Genomic DNA, 17323 nt, shown 5'->3' with positions numbered 1-17323 from the left:
TAAATGGCCTTGTCCACATCCAGTAAAGATATGTATGTCCACTTGAGCCATACAGTATGACATTGTGTGTAAGATGCTGCAACAAAAAAACATGTTTTTTTTATTGCAAAAAGTAAGGTTGTTTTTCTAAATTTCACATGTGTGTTTGAGGTAACATTGTAAAATACATATAAAAACATTACTATGTTTGTTTTAACAAAGCTATAAGGTGACACATTATGTATTCCAATGTGTTTTTATGGTGGAGTATGTGTGAGCTACAATAAAACTAAAATGTTTGCTTTCACAATTAAGTAACCAGACACATTTGCCACAAACAGGCACATGTATGTATTTAAGCTATGAGTGATGATGTTGCTAGGCAGAATAGTTGAAAGCAACAGTGAATGACATGTGTTCCATGTGTTGTGATTTGTTTACATTTCTCAAACATATGGATAGCTAACTGAGATTTGTTTAACATTTCAGCTTCTAGTCCTGGGAACAGCATCCCTCCGCAACAACAGCAACACAGTGACATGGAGGAGACAAACATCTTAGAAATGCAGCCATTAAGGCAAGGAATGAGCCCCACAGCACCTGTGAGTACACCACCACAGCAAAGCACACCACCATCACAACACTGCCCAACAACACCAGGAACACAAGGCCCTGATCAGGTGTTTTGGTCCATTTGGGCTAGACAGCAGGCCACTAATGAAGATTGCCTGCGTAAGCAGACACAAATGTTTGCAAGGCTACCATCTCACCTCAGAAGAATATCAAGAAATCTGAGTAGACAAAATGAACAAACAACCAGAATAGGCAATTCCATGGAACTCATGCGTACAGACATTACACAGGTCATGGGCAACTTACAGCGCATAATGGAAGAACAGCACAGACTAATGGAAGAACAGCACAGACTAATGGAAGAACAGCACAGACAACAGCAAAGTTATATGAACATTTTTCAAAACAATCAAAAGATTAATGAAAGTTTATTCCGAATAGTAGACAATCAAAATGCTGCTACACGTGAACTCAATGCCACCCTCACTAACCTGAATGAAACACTCAGATGCATGCACCAACAGCAAACAAGCAGCAGTTCTGGTACGACTACTCCAAATATCACGCCAGTCTCATCACCACCAAGACGCTCCACCAGAGCACGACAACATGACAGTGCTAAAGGCAAAGGGCAGGACAAGCAGCCACCAAAAAAACCCTAAAAAAAAAAACAAGTTAGACATTTGTGATAAGTAACTCAAAAAAGTTAGTAAGTTTTTTTTTTTTGGGAAAAAATATATAACACTTAGCTCCTTGACAATTTTTACAACATCATTAATTATAAGTGGTACAAACAACAACATAAAATTTGTACGCACATTTATTCTTTACCATTTTTTTTGTATTGGAGGAGGGAAATGTTGATGGAGCCACACATACATGTTAGCAGGAAGTAAACTGACCACTTGATTTTTTTCAAATCATTACTCTTTCTAGATTCCAATCATTCTCTTTTCCTGCAGACACAATAATTGCCAGCCAGGCAGAATGTCTTTAGCAGGAAGTAAACTGACCACTTGATTTTTTTCTAATCATTACTCTTTCTAGATTCCAATCATTATCTTTTCCTGCAGACACAATAATTGGCAGCCAGGCAGAATGTCTTTAGCAGGAAGTAAACTGACCACTTGATTTTTTTCTAATCATTACTCTTTCTAGATTCCAATAATTCTCTTTTCCTGCAGACAATCCAAATTACAATGTTATTGATACATATTTTTGCTTTCTTCTCTATACAACATTACAAGAAGAACACAATTGAGTTGCGTAAAAAGCTTTTAATATGTTGGCTTTATTTTGTTTAAAAAACATTGACAAAATGAATGTCAGTATTGTTGGGACATGTTTGTGTGTGTTAAAAATTAGTAAGAATGTTTTTAAACATGATGCTGAAACAAACAAATAAGTACTTTTACAACAACAATCAAAGAATGTGTATAATAATGTATATATGTGGCAAACTGTGTATTTACTTACACATCATCAAGTTTACAGCATCAAACATTAGGAAATAAATTATTCCTGATTACATTAAGTTTGTGTGTCTTAAATATGATGGTGCATCACACATAGGGACACATGTATTCCTCAAGGCTAACATATTATATGTTGAGGAGTGTTTTTTGGGAACACAGGTTCTCAAACTCGGCCCTCAGGAACCCACACAGTGCATGTTTTGCAGGTATCCTCACAGAATCACAAGTGACATAATTAGCTCCACCTTTGAACCTTTTAACATATGTCTGTGAGTAATTCATACACCTGTGCTTCTACTGGGTTACGTGAAAAACATGCACTGTGTGTGGTCCTGAGGGCCGAGTTTGTGAACCTGTGCATTAGGACGTTACACACAATGATAAAGTGAAATACTAAATGGATTATGTGGGCTTGTAAGAAATTAGCACTGCAAGTTTACGATCACTTATCCAGACTTAATGCATGCCACTCATAATCTGTTGTTTTGAGTATAAAAATACACACAATACACATGCGACATTTGTTTTTCATAAAGCGAGGGTATGTTTGTATGTGTCAAGGAGACAGACACATTCTGAGTAATGGTTGTGTGAAAAAAAGGCAAAACATCTATTTATGATTACACAACAAATGAAATAAGCAAACCAAACTTACCTTAGAAATAGCGATTGATGATCTCTTGCCTAACCTGCCTCCCTACATCTGTACTCCAAGTATCACCAGATGTCTCTAATTCCTCTGCTTGCTGGCTGCTTTCTTCCTCCTCCTCTTCCTCCTCCTCCTCAACATGTGGCAGATGTTGTTGCAAACACATGTTATGAATAAAGCAGCAGCAGAACACAATTTGAGTCACCTTGGAGGGACTATACAACAAAAGGCCACCAGACTTATCCAGACACCGAAACCTAGATTTCAGCACACCAAAACATCTTTCTATCACATTCCGCGTGGACTTATGTGCATGATTGTAATTGTGTTCAGCAGGGGTATCAGGTCGGGACATTGGAGTTAGAAGCCAAGAGAAACAGCCATATCCTCCATCACCTAAAAGACAGATATAGTAACGTGATTCATGTGAAGATACAGCAACACATAAGTAACACACTGTGGGACAGATGTATTAACCTGTAGAAGGCATAAGGAAGTGAAAAACCAGTGATATGTGCAAGGTAATAAAGGAAGCACACAATCTGTTCCTAAATGTTCATTTACATATTGGATCTGATTGGCTGGTTCCTTTATCACCTTGCACAGATCACTGGTTTCTCACTTCCTTATGCCTTCTACAGGTTAATACATCTGCACCTGTATTTGGACAAAGTATACGCAGGCCTACACATATCAAATTACATACCCAGCAGCCATCCATCTGGCATTTGTCCGTCCTCAAACTTATCAAAGAGGGATGACTGACTGAGGATGAAGGAGTCATGGCAGCCCCCAGGGTAACCAGCAACAACACTCATTATTTTGAGATTTGCATCACAAACCACCTGCACATTTGTGGAGTGTTCGAAATGGCAATTTGTATATATGTGCTGCCTGCCCCTAGGTGGTCTCAGCTGAATGTGTGTGCAATCTATGGCTCCAAGCACATTGGGCAAGCCAGCCAGCTCATAGAAATCTACCCTGACGGCATGCCACTGAGACTCCTGGATAGGGAAGCAGATTGAGGCCTTGATGTGGGGCTGCAAAACAGCCAACACCTGTGTGTATATTTTAAAGATCAATAAACATGAGATTTTAGGACAGAACTGGCCACCGAGAAATTAAAACAAACACAAAACAGAAGAGGTCGTTAGGTATACATCACCTGTGTTAAGATTCTGGAAAATGAGGCTGTGAGATTCCTATGACATCCCCAAACACAGCCTGAAAGCTGCCAGTAGCCATAAAGTGCAACACAGCCAGGAGTTTGTGCAGGAATGAGACAGAGCGAGAGCGTGCTGTCTCAGGGCCTAGGCCCAGTTTGACAAGGTCATACAGACGGAAAATGTTGTTACGATTTAGACGGAACATCTGTATGACCTTATCATCGGACAATGCGTTCAAGTTTAAACGCCCCCTAAAAAAACGAAGCCTGCGCAGCCTCCGCGGTACCTGTACAACCTGCTGACTATGTTCAGTTTCTTGGCCCTGGGTACTTACAGGCTGATGTTAGAGTCTGAGGAATCCCACAGCACACAAAAGATCACTGGCCCACAGTCCTGCTGCCATTTCTGAGTGTAGGTGTATTGAAATGGGCCTAACATCCTTTTATAGGCATCCTAATTCAGGTGTGAGTGATTTTTTATTTGCAACACATGTAAACACGACTGAAAAAAGCAGGTCTATTTTTTTGCCGCTTTTTTTAACGAATCGCAAAAAAATACGACCACATTTGAGCATTCAGAGACTAACACCCAAATACGAATGAATACTGAATTCCTGTATTCTATGTAATAACAGCCGCGTTTGACCGATGGTCTATTCATTCGTATTTTTGAACGTTGTCATTCAAAGCATTACGAATAGTCCAAACAATGCCGAGATTTGTGCTTAGTGAATTCCCGGATTGGGACTCAGAAAAAAAACACAAATCGGACAAACTCGGATTCTTAGTAAATACTGGCCCAGGTGTCGGCAACCCTTGGCACTTCTGCAATAAGGTCGCACTCTAAGATGATTTGGGTGGCTCCCGTAGGCTTAGTCCACCTCCCTCTACGCATGCAATTCTGATCCTACTGTTTCTCTCCACCTCCTTCTCTCAGAGATGAAACTGGAGATCCCATGCATGAGCGGCATACACAGGGAAGTCCTGCGTCTCCGGTGATTGAACTCTGATGCAGGTAGTCCTGCTCACAATAATGCAAAATATTGATGTGTTCATCGTTAGACTACTGAGTACAGGGAAGTCACTTTTAATTTTTTTTTAGCCATCGATTGCTTTTGTAAATATTTCTATATGATGTAATAGAGGTGGCACTCGGGAAATGTTTTTGCTTGTCATTTTGAAAGTCTAGCAGCCACAGATAAAAGCATTGCCTTCCCCTGATATAGACTTCCCATAAGAAAAGTTGCCCTTTTGTTTCCTTCCACCTTCCTAACAAACAAAAATATGAATGCAAAAAACTTGCTACCAATGTGCAATATCCTGTGTGATAGGGACATGGGAGCTGATTTACTGTAGCAAAGCACAGCAGTGTATGGTTTCCCTTTACACTTGTAGTGATATTACACATCACATCCATTTAGGGCAGCACGGATGGTGTAATGGGTAGCATTACTGCCTCACAGCACTGAGGTCTTGGGTTCAATTCTCACCATGGCCCTAACTGTGTGGAGTTTGTATATTCTCCCCGTACTTGCGTGGGTTTCCTCCGGGTACTCCGGTTTCCTCCCACAATCCAAAAATATACTGGCAGGTTAATTGGCTCCCAACAAAATTTAACCCTAGTGTGAATGTGTGTGCATGTACATGTGATAGGGAATATAGATTGTAAGCTCCACTGGGGCAGGGACTGATGTGAATGGCCAATTCTCTGTAAAGCGCTGCGGAATATGTGTGCGCTATATAAATAACTGGTAATAAATAAATAATAATCCCTGTGTTTAATTTCACTGTTGTATCTATTACTGATCTGTGTGGGGCAACTTTTCCACATGTCCACTTCTTTACTCTTCAGAATACTTGAAACATCTCTCTCTATGTCTAGGAGATACTGTAACAGCCCCCAATGCCCCTATCTCCTGTTAAAAATGTTAGTATACAGTATAATATTTTAGTAGTTTCTCAAATTCATTTTGCATGTAGCTTTTTTAATATATATATATATATATATATATATATATATATTTTTTTTTTATTTTTTTATTTTTTTTTTACAGGAGTTCCTTGTTTCATTTAAGCATACAGTTATCTATATTTTATTTTGTTTTTTGTTTTGTTTTTCAAGTCAAGGTTGGTTTTATCCGTTTTATTTTTATGTGCATTCAGATTAGAGATGTGAGGCTGGCACTTTTCGTGTTTTGTGTTTTGGTTTTGGTTCTAATTCCACTTTTGTGTTTTGGTTTTGGCTTGGTTTTGCGAAAACCACCCTTTTGTGTTTTGGTTTTGGATCTGGATGACTTTAAAAAAAAAAACATAAAAACAGCTAAAATCACAGAATTTGGGGGTAATTTTAATCCTACAGTATTATTAACCTCAATAACATTAATTTCCGCTAATTTCCAGTCTATTCTGAACACCTCACAATATTGTTTTTAGGCCAACAGGTTGCACCAAGGCTGCTGTATGACTAAGCCAAGCAACACAAGTTTGCGGCACAAACACCTGGCCCATCTAAGAGTGGCACTGCAGTGTCAGACAGGATGGCACTTTTCAAAAACTAGGCCCCAAACAGCACCTCATGCAAAGATGTAGAAGAGGTGCAATGAGGTAGCTGTATGACTAAGCCAAGTGACACAAACAATTGACCCATCTAGGAGTGGCACTGCTGTGGCAGACAGGAGGGCAGATATCCCAAAAAAAGGACCCAAAGAGCACATGATGCAAATAATAAAAAGAGGTGCACCGAGGTTGCTGTATGACTAAGATAAGCGACACAATCACCTGGCCCATCTAGTAGTGTCACGCAGTGGCTGAATGTCGAAAGTGGGACGCAATTGTTTGGTCCACTAACAGCATTTCCTGCACGCCCCTGTCATTTTTAAAAAAATCTGCAATTGGTGGATTTATACGGCAGTAGCCCAGGACTAATACAGCAGTACCCCTGGACTCATACGGCAGTGTCAGACAGGATGGTACTTTTCAAAAACTAGGCCCCAAACAGCACCTCATGCAAAAATGTCAAAGAGGTGCAATGAGGTAGCTGTATGACTAAGCCAAGCGACACAAACAATTCCCACTGGAATTATACGTCCAAATCACTGGAATTATACGTCCAAATCACTGAAATTAAATGGCAAAATCAATGGAATTATACTGCAAAATCACTGGAATTATACGTCAAAATCACTGGAATTATACTGCAAAATCACTGGAATTTTACTGCAAAATCACTAGAATTATATGTCCAAATCACTGAAATTAAATGGCAAAATCACTGGAATTATACGTCCAAATCACTGGAATTAAATGGCAAAATCACTTGAATTATACTGTAAAATCACTGAAATTATACTGCAAAATCACTGGAATTATACATTCAAATCACTGGAATTAAATGGCAAAATGGAGGTTGAGGGCTTCCATCGTCATGTGAAGCTGAACCACTAGTCATGAACATAGGCCAGGGCCTTAGCTGTTCCTTGCCACTCGACGTCGTAAATGGCATATTGGCAAGTTTACATTTCTCCTCAGACCATTTAAATTTCTTTTTTGGGGTCTTTTTACTGAACTTTGACTTTTTGGATTTTACATGCCCTCTACTATCACATTGGGCATCGGCCTTGGCAGACGACGTTGATGGCATTTCATCGTCTATGTCATGGCTAGTGGCAGCAGCTTCAGCACTACAAGGAAGTGGTTCCTGATATTTCCCTATTTTATCCTCCAAATTTTTGTTCTCCATTTTTTTCTGGAGTTATATAATACAATATGCGGCACAGGAGCACTGGACATATGGCAGCAGAGTATACCACTGTGACTGCCTGGTCACTGGAATGACTGATGGCTGATGCACAGGACACTACCACTGGTCTGATGCAGGACAACACAGCAACACTGTAAGGGACTTGTTGTTAGTATTATTATATGGCAGCACTGGACATATGGCAGCAAAGTATACAACTGTGACTGCCTGATCACTGGAATGACTGATGGCTGATGCACAGGACACTACCACTGGACCTATGCAGGACAACACAGCAACACTATAAGGAACTTGTTATTATTATTATACGGCAGCACTGGACATATGGCAGCAGAGTATACCACTGTGACTGCCTGGTCACTGGAATGACTGATATCTGATGCACAGGACACTACCACTGGACTGATGCAGCACAATACACCACCACTTAACTGATGCAACACAACACAGCAGCAATGGACATATGGCAGCAAGAGTACACAACCACTGTGACTGCCTGGTCACTGGAATGACTGATGGCTGATGCACAGGACAATACCACTGGACTGATGCAGCACAATACACCACCACTGAACTGATGCAGCACAACACAGCAGCAATGGACATATGGCAGCAAGAGGACACAACCACTGTCACTGCCTGGCCCCTGGAATGACTGATGGCTGATGCACAGGACACTACCAATGTACTGATGCAGCACAATACACCACCACTGAACTGATGCAGCACAACACAGCAGCAATGGACATATGGCAGCAAGAGGACACAACCACTGTGTGACTGGACTAGTGATGAGCGGGTTCGGATCCTCGGGATCCGAACCCGCCCGAACTTCACCTTTTTTTTTTTCACGGGTCCGAGCAACTCGGATCCTCCCGCCTTGCTCGGTTAGCCCGAGTGCGCCCGAACGTCATCATCCCGCAGTCGGATTCTCGCGAGATTCGTATTCTATATAAGGAGCCGCACGTCGCCGCCATTTTTCACTCGTGCATTGGAGATGATCGTGAGAGGACGTGGCTGGCATCCTCTCAGTTTCTATGTTCAGTGGGCTGCAAATTGTGCTGCAAATATCTATGCTCAGTGTGCTGCAAATATCTGTGCTCAGTGTGCTGCAAGTGCAAATATCTACGTTCTCTGCCTGAAAAACGCTCCATATCTGACTGTGCTCAGTGTGCTGCAAATATCTGTGCTCAGTGTGCTAATTGCTTTATTGTGGGGACTGGGGACCAGCAGTGTTATATAGTAGGAGGACAGTGCAGAGTTTTGCTGACCAGTGACCAGTAACCACCAGTATTATACGTTATCTGCCTGAAAAACGCTCCATATCTGTGCTGCATTGCAGTATATAGTAGGAGGACAGTGCAGAATTTTGCTGACCACCAGTATAACTATATATATAGCAGTACGGTACAGTAGTCCACTGCTCTACCCACCTCTGTGTCATCAAGTATACTATCCCATCCATACCTGTGGTGCATTTCAGTTTTGCACAGTTTGCTGACCACCATTATATACTATATAGCAGTACGGTACAGAAGGCCACTGCTCTACCTACCTCTGTGTCGTCAAGTATACTATCCATCCATACCTGTGATGCATTTCAGTATTGAACAGTTTGCTGACCACCAGTATATACTATATAGCAGTACGGTACAGAAAGCCACTGCTCTACCTACCTCTGTGTCATCAAGTATACTATCCATCCATACCTGTGGTACATTTCAGTTTTGCACAGTTTGCTGACCACCAGTATATAATATATAGCAGTACGGTACAGTAGGCCACTGCTCTACCTACCTATGTGTCATCAAGTATACTATCCATCAATACCTGTGGTGCATTTCAGTTTTGCACAGTTTGCTGACTACCAGTATAAACTATATAGCAGTACGGTACAGTAGGCCACTGCTCTACCTACCTCTGTGTCGTCAAGTATACTATCCATCCATACCTGTGGTACATTTCAGTTTTGCACAGTTTGCTGATCACCAGTATATACTATATAGCTGTACGGTACAGTAGGCCACTGCTCTACCTACCTCTGTGTCGTCAAGTATACTATCCATCCATACCTGTGGTGCATTTCAGTTTTGCACAGTTTGCTGTCCACCGGTATATAATATATAGCAGTACGGTACAGTAGGCCACTGCTCTACCTACCTCTGTGTCGTCAAGTATACTATCCATCCATACCTGTGGTGCATTTCAGTTTTGCACAGTTTGCTAAACACCAGTATATACTATATAGCAGTACGGTACAGTAGGCCACTGCTCTACCTACCTATGTGTCATCAAGTATACTATCCATCAATACCTGTGGTGCATTTCAGTTTTGCACAGTTTGCTGACTACCAGTATAAACTATATAGCAGTACGGTACAGTAGGCCACTGCTCTACCTACCTCTGTGTCGTCAAGTATACTATCCATCCATACCTGTGGTACATTTCAGTTTTGCACAGTTTGCTGATCACCAGTATATACTATATAGCTGTACGGTACAGTAGGCCACTGCTCTACCTACCTCTGTGTCGTCAAGTATACTATCCATCCATACCTGTGGTGCATTTCAGTTTTGCACAGTTTGCTGTCCACCGGTATATAATATATAGCAGTACGGTACAGTAGGCCACTGCTCTACCTACCTCTGTGTCGTCAAGTATACTATCCATCCATACCTGTGGTGCATTTCAGTTTTGCACAGTTTGCTAAACACCAGTATATACTATATAGCAGTACGGTACAGTAGGCCACTGCTCTACCTACCTCTATTTCGTCAAGTATACTATCCATCCATACCTGTGGTGCATTTCAGTTTTGCACAGTTTGCTGTCCACCAGTATATAATATATAGCAGTACGGTACAGTAGGCCACTGCTCTACCTACCTCTGTGTCGTCAAGTATACTATGAATCCATACCTGTGGTGCATTTCAGTTTTGCACAGTTTGCTGTCCACCAGTATATAATATATAGCAGTACAGTACAGTAGGCCACTGCTCTACCTACCTCTGTGTTGTCAAGTATACTATCCATCCATACCTGTGGTGCATTTCAGTTTTGCACAGTTTGCTGACCACCAGTATATACTATATAGCTGTACGGTACAGTAGGTCACTGCTCTACCTACCTCTGTGTCGTCAAGTATACTATCCATCCATACCTGTGGTGCATTTCAGTTGTGCGCAGTATATATAGTAGTAGGCCATTGCTATTGATATATTACTGGCATATAATTCCACACATTAAAAAATGGAGAACAAAAATGTGGAGGGTAAAATAGGGAAAGATCAAGATCCACTTCCACCTCCTGCTGAAGCTGCTGCCACTAGTCATGGCCAAGACGATGAAATGCCATCAACGTCGTCTGCCAAGGCCGATGCCCAATGTCATAGTAGAGAGCATGTAAAATCCAAAAAAATAAAGCTCAGTAAAATAACCCAAAAATCTAAATCAAAAGCGTCTGATGAGAAGCGTAAACTTGCCAATGTGCCATTTACGACACGGAGTGGCAAGGAACAGCTGAGGCCCTGGCCTATGTTCAAGGCTAGTGGTTCAGCTTCACCTGAGGATGGAAGCACTCATCCTCCTGCTAGAAAACTTAAAAGAGTTACAATGGCAAAAGCACAGCAAAGAACTGTGCGTTCTTCTAAATCACAAATCCCCAAGGAGAGTCCAATTGTGTCGGTTGCGATGCCTGACCTTCCCAACACTGGACGGGAAGAGGTTGCGCTTTCCACCATTTGCACGCCCCCCATCAAATGCTGGAAGGAGCACCCGCAGTCCAGTTCCTGATAGTCAAATTGAAGATGTAACTGTTGAAGTACACCAGGATGAGGATATGGGTGTTGCTAGCGCTGGGGAGGAAATTGACAAGGAGGATTCTGATGGTGAGGTGGTTTGTTTAAGTCAGGCACCCGGGGAGACACCTGTTGTCCGTGGGACGAATATGGCCATTGACATGCCTGGTCAAAATACAAAAAAAAAATCACCTCTTCGGTGTGGAATTATTTCAACAGAAATGCAGACAACTGGTGTCAAGCCGTGTGTTGCCTTTGTCAAGCTGTAATAAGTAGGGGTAAGGACGTTAACCACCTAGGAACATCCTCCCTTATACGTCACCTGGACCGCATTCATCAGAAGTCAGTGACAAGTTCAAAAACTTTAGATGACAGCGGAAGCAGTCCACTGACCACTAAATCCCTTCCTCTTGTAACCAAGCTCCCGCAAACCACACCACCAACTCCCTCAGTGTCAATTTCCTCCTTACACAGGAAAGCCAATAGTCCTGCAGGCCATGTCACTGTCAAGTCTGACGAGTCCTCTCCTGCCTGGGATTCCTCCGATGCATCCTTGAGTGTAACGCCTACTTCTGCTGGTGCTGCTGTGTTGCTGCTGGGAGTCGATCGTCATCCCAGAGTGGAAGTCGGAAGAACACTTGTACTACTTCCAGTAAGCAATTGACTGTCCAACAGTCCTTTGTGAGGAAGATGAAATATCACAGCAGTCATCCTGCTGCAAAGCGGATAACTCTGGCCTTGGCAGCCTGGATGGTGAGAAATGTGTTTCCGGTATCCACCGTTAATTCACAGGCAACTAGAGACTTGATTGAGGTACTGTGTCCCGGTATCAAATACCATCTAGGTTCCATTTCTCTAGGCAGGCGATACCGAAAATGTACACAGACCTCAGAAAAAGAGTCACCAGTGTCCTAAAAAATGCAGTTGTACCCAATGTCCACTTAACCACGGACATGTGGACAAGTGGAGCAGGGCAGACTCAGGACTATATGACTGTGACAGCCCACTGGGTAGATGTATTGCCTCCCGCAGCAAGAACAGCAGCGGCGGCACCAGTAGCAGCATCTCGCAAACGCCAACTCGTTCCTAGGCAGGCTACGCTTTGTATCACCGCTTTCCATAAGAGGCACACAGCTGACAACCTCTTACAGAAACTGAGGAACATCATCGCAGAATGGCTTACCCCAATTGTACTCTCCTGGGGATTTGTGACATCGGACAACGCCACCAATATTGTGCGTGCATTGCATCTGGGCAAATTCCAGCACGTCCCATGTTTTTCACATACAATGAATTTGGTGGTGCAGAATTATTTAAAAAATGACAGGGGCGTGCAAGAGATGCTGTCGGTGGCCCGAAGAATTGCGGGCCACTTTCGGCATTCAGCCACCGCGTGCCGAAGACTGGAGCACCAGCAAACAGTCCTAAACCTGCCCTGCCATCATCTGAAGCAAGAGGTGGTAACGAGGTGGAATTCAACCCTCTATATGCTTCAGAGGATGGAGGAGCAGCAAAAGGCCATTCAAGCCTATACATCTGCCTACAATATAGGCAAAGGAGGGGGGAATGCACCTGACTCAAGCGCAGTGGAGAATGATTTCAACGTTGTGCAAGGTTCTGCAACCCTTTGAACTTGCCACACGTGAAGTCAGTTCAGACACTGCCAGCCTGAGTAAGGTCATTCCCCTCATCAGGCTTTTGCAGAAGAAGCTGGAGACATTGAAGGAGGAGCTAAAAAAGAGCGATTCCGCTAGGCATGTGGGACTTGTGGATGGAGCCCTTAATTCGCTTAACCAGGATTCACGGGTGGTCAATCTGTTGAAATCAGAGCACTACATTTTGGCCACCGTGCTCGATCCTAGATTTAAAACCTACGTTGTATCTCTCTTTCCGGCAGACACAAGTCTGCAGAGGTTCAAAGACCTGCTGGTGAGAAAATTGTCAAGTCAAGCGGAACGTGTCCCGTCAACAGCTCCTCCTTCACATTCTCCCGCAACTGGGGCTGCAAGGAAAAGGCTAAGAATTCCGAGCCCACCCACTGGCAGTGATGCAGGGCAGTCTGGAGCGAGTGCTGACATCTGGTCCGGACTGAAGGACCTGCCAACGATTACTGACATGTCGTCTCCTGTCACTGCATATGATTCCACCATGGAGACATTCACCAGCAATTGCCTCCAGAAAGTACACAGGGACCTAATATGGTGGATTCCAGTGGGGACGAATTAATAATCTGTGAGGAGGGGGATGTACACAGTGAAAGGGGTGAGGAATCGGACGATGAGGAGGAGGTGGACATCTTGCCTCTGTAGAGCCAGTTTGTGCAAGGAGAGATTGATTGCTTCTTTTTTGGTGGGGGCCCAAACCAACCAGTCATTTCAGTCACAGTCGTGTGGCAGACCCTGTCGCTGAAATGATGGGTTTGTTAAAGTGTGCATGTCCTGTTTATACAACATAAGGGTGGGTGGGAGGGCCCAAGGACAATTCCATCTTGCACCTCTTTTTTCTTTCATTTTTCTTTGCATCATGTGCCGTTTGGGGACTATTTTTTTGAAGTGCCATCCTGCCTGACACTGCAGTGCCACTCCTAGATGGGCCAGGTGTTTGTGTCGGCCACTTGGGTCGCTTAGCTTAGTCATCCAGCGACCTCGGTGCAAATTTTAGGACTAAAAATAATAATGTGAGGTGTTCAGAATAGACTGAAAATGAGTGGAAATTATGGTTATTGAGGTTAATAATACTATGGGATCAAAATGACCCCCACATTCTATGATTTAAGCTGTTTTTGGGGTTTTTTTTGTAAAAAAAACACCCGAATCCAAAACACACCCGAATCCGACAAAACATTTTCAGGGAGGTTTTGCCAAAACGCGTCCGAATCCAAAACACGGCCTCGGAACCGAATCCAAAACCAAAACATAAAACCCGAAAAATTTCCGGTGCACATCACTAGACTGGACAAATACAGCACAAGACACGGACACTGAGAGAACGGAGACACGTCCTCTCTCTACACTCTCCAATGCCTGAGTAAAAATGGCGGTGACGCGCGGCTCCTTATATGGAATCCAAACCCTGTGAGAATCCGACAAGCAGGATGATAACGTTTTGCCTCGTTCTGGTTTCCGAATCAGGCGGGAAAACCCAAGCCTGATTCAGATCCGGGATCAGATGGTGAAGTCCGGTAGGGTTCGGTTCTCTGAGAACCGGACCCGCTCATCTCTAATATATATATATATATATATATATATATATATGTATACACTGCTCAAAAAAATAAAGGGAACACTTAAACAACACAATGTAACTCCAAGTCAATCACACTTCTGTGAAATCAAACTGTCCACTTAGGAAGCAACACTAATTGACAATCAATTTCACATGCTGTTGTGCAAATGGAATAGACAACAGGTGGAAATTATAGGCAGTTAGCAAGACACCCCCAATAAAGGAGTTGTTCTGCAGGTGGTGACCACAGACCACTTCTCAGCTCCTATGCTTTCTGGCTGATGTTTTGGTCACTTTTGAAAGCTGGCGGTGCATTCAATCTAGTGGTAGCATGAGACGGAGTCTACAACCCACACAAGTGGCTCAGGTAGTGCAGCTCATCCACAATGGCACATCAATGCGAGCTGTGGCAAGAAGGTTTGCTGTGTCTGTCAGCGTAGTGTCCAGAGCATGGAGACGCTACCAGGAGACAGGCCAGTACATCAGGAGACGTGGAGGAGGCCGTAGGAGGGTAACAACCCAGCAGCAGGACCTCTACCTCCGCCTTTGTGCAAGGAGGAACAGGAGGAGCATTGCCAGAGCCCTGCAAAATGACCTCCAGCAAGCAACAAATGTGCATGTGTCTACTCAAACGATCAGAAACAGACTCCATAAGGGTGGTATGAGGGCCCGACGTCCACAGGTGGGGATTGTGCTTACAGCCCAACACCGTGCAGGACGTTTGGCATTTGCCAGAGAACACCAAGATTGGCAAATTCGCCACTGGCGCCCTGTGCTCTTCACAGATGAAAGCAGGTTCTCACTGAGCACATGTGACAGACGTGACAGACTCTGGAGATGCCAAGGAGAATGTTCTGCTGCCTGCAACATCCTCCAGCATGACCGGTTTGGAAGTGGGTCAGTAATGGTGTGGGGTGGCATTTCTTTGGGGGGCAGCACAGCCCTCCATGTGCTCACCAGAGGTAGCCTGACTGCCATTAGATACCGAGATGAGATCCTCAGACCCCTTGTGAGACCATATGCTGGTGCGGTTGGCCCAGGGTTCCTCCTAATGCAAGACAATGCTAGACCTCATGTGGCTGGAGTGTGTCAGCAGTTCCTGCAAGATGAAGGCATTGATGCTATGGACTGGCCCGCCCATTTCCCAGACCTGAATCCAATTGAGCACATCTGGGACATCATGTCTCGCTCCATCCACCAACGCCACGTTGCACCACAGACTGTCCAGGAGTTGGCGGATGCTTTAGTCCAGGTCAGGGAGGAGATCCCTCAGGAGACCATCCTCCACCTCATCAGGAGCATGCCCAGGCGTTGTAGGGAGGTCATACTGGCACGTGGAGGCCACACACACTACTGATCCTCATTTTGACTTGTTTTAAGTACATTACATCAAAGTTGGATCAGCCTGTAGTGTGTTTTCCACTTTAATTTTGAGTGTGACTCCAAATCCAGACCTCCATGGGTTAATAAATTTGATTTCCATTGATAATGTTTGTGTGATTTTGTTGTCAGCACATTCAACTATGTAAAGGACAAAGTATTTAATAGGAATATTTCATTAATTCAGATCTAGGATGTGTTGTTTAAGTGTTCCCTTTATTTTTTTGAGCAGTGTGTATATATATATATATATATATATATAATAAAGGGAGAAATAGGAAAATAGGATATATATATATATATATATATATATATTTATGTATGTATATATATATATATATATATATATATATATATATAAAATAAAGGGAGAAATGGGCGCCAAGGTAGGTCAACTTCGTGTTTTAGACCGGTAATGGTAACATAAATCTTAATACACCCTTAAACTATAACTGAGTGTCAGGTTTTCACAATAAGATGTGTGTTAGTGAGACACACAATTGGTAGTAGTATAGTACGTTGGAGTGAATATAGCGCCTAGTGGTGTGAAGAAAAAATAAATTAGGATACAAAGATACACTTAGCTTTCTTTATATTAAAGTCTTCAGTCAAATGACCATGGTGGAATTCAAGTTATATGCAAAACAAAGAACAATAAAAACATAGTGCAACCTGTTATGGTGCAAGGAATGGTTGTGCATATATACATGTTTCTCATATGAAGGAACTGTATTTAGAAACTGTTGCAAGTTCCCCAAAAAAAAACAGTGTAGAATTGTTTTTATATATTAAAACAATAATTCCAGTATTCCAAGTGGCAACCGAAAGATAAAAAACAATAACAACCTTATCTGCCCAAACACTGGGTCCAGAGACAACCGGTTCCTTAATCACAGATATTCCAGTACTGGATGAAAGATGCAAGGGTCTTTCGGGAGTCCAGAAACTCACTGACCTTTTATACACACACACTGATTACAAGCAAACAGATCACAGGTGAGGATGGTTACCTCTAGTAGCCATTCAAACCCGTTTGTGTCAACTTGTGTGCATGTTATCAGGCCAAAATCTCCAGGGTATGTAAACTTTTGATCAGGGTCATTTGGGTAGTTTCTGTTGTCATTATGATTTAAAAAGAGTAAACAAAGTTGTTTGACAATAAATGGCTTCACCCAACCACTAACCATGAGTGAAAGAAAAGTTTGTGAGTTATCATTCATATTCTCTGACAAATGGGCAGAAAATCACAAATTCTGCTAGGGTATGTAAACTTATGAGCACAACTGTTTGCCTCACACAGTTAAACCTCTGGATGTATG

The sequence above is a fragment of the Pseudophryne corroboree genome, chromosome 5 (assembly GCF_028390025.1).
Source record: "Pseudophryne corroboree isolate aPseCor3 chromosome 5, aPseCor3.hap2, whole genome shotgun sequence".
In the NCBI taxonomy this organism is placed as follows: domain Eukaryota; kingdom Metazoa; phylum Chordata; class Amphibia; order Anura; family Myobatrachidae; genus Pseudophryne; species Pseudophryne corroboree.
This window is presented reverse-complemented; position numbering follows the sequence as displayed.